We start from the raw sequence: 5,330 nt of genomic DNA, 5'->3' as shown, positions 1-5,330 counted from the left end.
CCTCCCCCCCCCCCCCCCCCCCAGACAGATCCACAGCCCTTCGGGGCGGTAAAAAGAGAGAAAGAGAGAGAGGGGCGGGGGGTAGGAGAGAGAGAGAGGGGGGGGGGAGGAGGAGGTAGAGACAGAGAGAGAAAAGGGGTTAGAGAGAGGAGGGATTACAGAGAGAGAGCGATCCAGGGAGAGAGAGAGAGAGACAGACAAAGAGAGAGAAAGAGAGAGAGAGAGAGGGAGACAGAGACAGAGAGAGAGAGAAAGGGGGGAGGTAAGAGAGAGAGAGAGAGAGGAGTGATGAGAGAGAGATTATAATATATATTTATATTATACAGAGAGAGAGGAGAGGAGGGGTTAGAGAGGCGGGGACGAAAGAGAATATTTCTTTCAAGACGAATGGGTCGTTCACAACGCCTTCTCTTATTAGTCTTAACTGTAATAAAGGAGGCGTTCGTGGGGCAGTTTGCGTTCCCACACACGAACAAGTTGAACAGTTTTATTTTACTACATGTACTTCGTCCATCCCCGTCCTACGCTGTACAAACACTCAAAGGCCAACACTCCCCTCCCTCTCTCTCTCTCTCTCTCTCTCTCTCTCTCTCTCTCTCTCTCTCTTTCACACACACACACACACACACACACACACACACACACACACACACACACACACACACACACACACACACACACACACACACACACGGGGGGGGGGACAAAAAAAAACAACAACGTTGTCTTCCTGGCTATGTTAGTCCACGCTTTTTTGTGACGCCTCGTTTACAGTCCACGCTTTTTTGTGACGCCTCGTTTACAGTACTCAACTTTTAAAAAAGTGACTGATGAGTAGAATTCGGAGATCCAACAGCCAATCAGCAGACAGCTGCTTGGTGAATACAATTCAGTTCGTGCTCTCTTAGGGCACTTTGAGGAGAAATTAATCAGTTCGAAGCTGGCGACATTTCAGGTACTTGTGATTCCAGTAGTAAAACTACATTGGACACTGCCTTCCCGTCTGCTGTGCTAATGAAACCGAGGCGATCAGGCGACACATAGAGATTTAGATTCCATTATATCTTAGCAAATATTCAGGTATGTTCTTTGTTTTTGTATTTCTTGATATTGAACCGTATTCCAATTCTTATTATCAAGTCCTCATTCTTCGTCTCTCCCCATTCCTCCTCATCGTATTATTGTGCGTACTGAAAGGTCATTTCATTCCCCTTTCCCCATTTTGGGCTAGTTCCGTTGTTTCTCTCTCACTTGTATTTCCTGTGCACTCTTTCTACTCAAACTGCACCCCCCCCCCCTTAACCCCTTCCTCCTAGTTCCTTCAGATTTAGTAATTTATATTTTCAGTATTCCACATCCAGCAACCACCCTTGCGACGTTTAATTTAAGCCAGAGCAATCTCTCTCTCTCTCTCTCTCTCTCTCTCTCTCTCTCTCTCTCTCTCTCTCTCTTTCTCTCTCTCTTTCTCTCTCTCTCTTTCTCTCTCTCTCTTTCTCTCTCTCTTTCTCTCTCTCTTTCTCTCTCTCTCTCTCTCTCTCTCTCTCTCTCTCTCTCTCTCTCTCTCTCTCTCTCTCTCTCTCCCCGTATTAGGACATTAACTCAATTACTACTTTAGAAATTAAAAAGTACCAATAATTGGTGAGTTTTTAATTCAACTTCAAATTACATGTTTGTATTTAGGTGTCTCTAAAAAAATGCCCCTGGTCATGTCGAGTAATGAGTCTAAAATTAACCTAAGACCTGAATATTTGCTGGTTAAATCAATTCAACTGAGAACAATTTATGATATTGGTTGCTTCGTGTCCCTGAAGGTGGAACCTCTCCTTCAATAGGTTGCATTATCACACTGATACTAATATTGGAATAATGGAGGTTTTAATTGGTCAAAAATACACAACCATGTGAAGAACAACTCCTAGGATAAAAATGTCCTTTCTTTATAACATGCTACAATTTGTTTCTTCTACTGTTTGGCTTATTTTGATAGAATGCGGTGAATTCAAAGATACGCTTATACCAGTATTTGGTATTTTAAATGCTCCAACAGGAAGTCATTGTTAATATTATTGACCCAGGAAAGATCTTTGTTTTACAAAAATTTAGTCTACAAGAAATGCATAGTATCAAAGTTGTAAAAAAGTGAACATTTTTAACTCATAATTTTGCAGACAGATTTTTGTAAATGTTTGTCCATCCTTTTAATCAGTAGTAAGAAAAGTTGATGTTTGGAAAATCTGTAGATCTATGTGGCAAATACATGAATAGATTTTCTCTATAGCGATATAGAACATAATACTCGACCAAAAACCAATATGGGGGCTCTCGTGACCTAGAGGTTAGGGTGTTGGCCGCTCATTCGAAGGTCCCGGGTTCGAGTCCGGGTAGCGACCAAAAAAATTCTTCTCTAAAATTGTCTTGTTTCACCTCATTGCCTGCTCTCTAGCAATGTTTTATCGTCTGCCTTCATCTCCTCTTTTTGCCCCCACCCCCTCACCTCCTTTGCCCCCTCCTGTGGGCTTCTGACTCTTTCTGCAGCGTTTCTACTGCTTCTCCCTGGTTCCTTCTTACTGCTGTCTTTCAGCCACACCCCGTATCTTCTGGTAAGAAAGATCTGCACCTAGCCTTCTCGGACAAGGGCGAAAAATCTCTGAGGGCCCGAGTGCAAGTTGCGCACGTTAAAGATCCTTGCTTGTTCCCAATCGATAAGAGTAGGCTAGGCTCTGACCGCCACCCGGGCAAATTTCAAAATTTCCTACCAACTGAAAAAGTTTAATGTGTCCCGCGAGCTCATATAACCTTATGCAGTTGTGAGCGCCGTAAAACACTTTAAAAAAAAACAAAACCCAAAAACCCACCCCAAAACCCACCCCCAAACCCCCCAATATATTGCCGTTTGTTATTGTCGATGGGTGGCGGGTGTCAATGACAGAACCTTCTCGTTTCCTTTCCCCTGTAGTTTGTGCCTGTCTGTCGTATTTTTTCCCTACATTTTGATAATTGTTATTGCCTTGGATGTGCTTTTCTTTGCTTAAACTGTAAAGTTTAATTAATAAGTAATTTGACTTCAAATTTATTTTTCACAGAAAGCCAGCACCCACATGAGAAGCCAACAGCTGACAGTCACCCAAGAAGCTGACACCCTGCCCAGACAGCACGGACCTTCCACTCACTCTTAGACAACCAGCCAGACGAGTATATACTGCCACAGCTACACTGAAGTGGACTTCCGTCAGTTACACCAGCGAACGATAACTGGCAACTATAGCAGCTGACTGCGCACTTTGATTTCTCAAGCTTGTGTGAAGTTGTGCGGATAGGGCTGTAAAAACATTGACTCAACGCCAGAAAAATTCTTTGTATGATGTACTGTTTCAGATATTGTACAGAAGCTGCTTCACTATATGAGATCACTGAACTAGAAAGATGATGAGGCAATTCTATCCCTTTCCTTCAGTTCAAAGTTTGGTGACATCAGACGGTTTGTTCACTTTTCTGGTCCAACAAGTATCAAAGTGGTCTGCTTCTACGATTTCCGTATATCACACTCAGGCTTGAAGTGACGCAGTGGGGCTGTAGAGATAGGCAGATAGGTTGATAGGGAGCTAGGTGGATAGGTTAGAGTCAGAGTAGAATTTTGTCGATATTGCCATGGCCATGGCGGGAGGTAGTTGAGGGGGCAGTGTAGGTTTTCTTTTTTTTGGGAAGGGGAGGGGGGGCGGTTGCAGGGGTAGAATGGTGTGGGTAGAGCTTCCTGCTGATTTTGAGTTTGAGTGTGAGGATGTTGGAGTGGCGTGTATACTGGATTGTTCCTTAAGGACCACCTGGACCACCAAGAGGAGCACCCGCAGACAGGACATCTACAGGAGGTATTTTTCTGGGAAATATGTCTTGGTGTTCATTATTACAGTTTTTCGAGTTAAAGGTAGAAGTTTTATTGTTGCATTTAGGTGGAAAAAGAGAATGATAAAATGTATTTTTACTGAAAGGTTTTTATTAATGACCTTCTGTCCTTTTAAACTGGTGGTAAACAATATTATAACGACTCTTTTTATATTTTGAAACAAAAATGCAAACTGTATAGACGTAAGACAATAGTATTGATTGACAAATGATGAAACATATTTTTGGACACATTTTAAAAAATGTCTTTAATGCTTTTTAAACCAGTAGCAAAAATATTTTAGCGACAGTTTATTTTTTCACGAAAAGAATACAAACTGTATGCATAGATGTAAGACGATTGTATTAATTGACACGTCTTCATCACCAGGACCAGCCGCGGACAGGAGGACCAGCCGGAGGAGCACCCACAGACAGGATCATCTACAGGAGGTATTTGTCTGGGAAATATGTATTGAAACACTATTTATTAATAATTAAAGTAAAAATAGAAAAAATAACTATTGGTTTTGTTATTTCAAGGTGAAAGACTTGTTTTTTCATTTTGGTGAAAAAGAAAACTAATAAAACATTTCTCCTGACCCGTTTTCATTAATGTCTTTTCTGGCCTTTTAACATGCAATTTGAAATCACGTTTCCGCGTACTTCTCTCGTGTTTGTGGAAATGCTACCCGACATATTTAGTTTATAAAACCACTTGTTTCGAGTCAAACTCATCAATTAAGCATTACGCAGATGTAGAATTCATTTATCTTTGACTTTCGGGTCAAACTAAATGCTTGTTAGCTCATACTTTTTTATATTCGGCTCCTACCATAATACAATGACTTCGCATCGGTCCAGCCATAGTTAAGGACCTCGACTGCCGGAGGCTGCAACTGTCGAGACATAGTTAAACAGTTAAACCAGTAGTAAAAATATATCCCCTCTTGTATATTCTGAAACAAAAATACAAACTGTATAGATACAATACGATTATATTAATTGACACGTCTTCATCACCAGGACCAGCCATGGACAGGAGGATCAGCCGGAGGAGCACCCACAGACAGGAGCATCTACAGGAGGTATTTGTCTGGAAAATAATGTCTTGGAACATTATTTGGTAATTTATAATTAAAGCAAAATACTTGACTCGATGTTAGGCCCGCCGCCTATTGTTTGTTAGTTAGGCATAGTGTTTCAAGCCACTTGCGGTGCCACAGGGAGTGAGAGAGGCTGGTGACGTAGCACTTTGTGTGAAACCTTTCACCTCGTGTGTGGTTCACACTGTGTATGTTCCAATTTAACCTGAAGGCGAAGTTTAAAGAATTTTGGTCGATAGTGCCGTAAAACACCTGCTCAGTCAATCAAAAAAGAATTTCCAAAGGCCTTTTTATGGGGGGGGGGGGGGAGGAGAGCAGTTTCCAGCATGAACACCCAGCTACAAT

Source organism: Aplysia californica, unplaced genomic scaffold (assembly GCF_000002075.1).
Source record: "Aplysia californica isolate F4 #8 unplaced genomic scaffold, AplCal3.0 scaffold00238, whole genome shotgun sequence".
Lineage (NCBI taxonomy): Eukaryota > Metazoa > Mollusca > Gastropoda > Aplysiida > Aplysiidae > Aplysia > Aplysia californica.
This window is presented reverse-complemented; position numbering follows the sequence as displayed.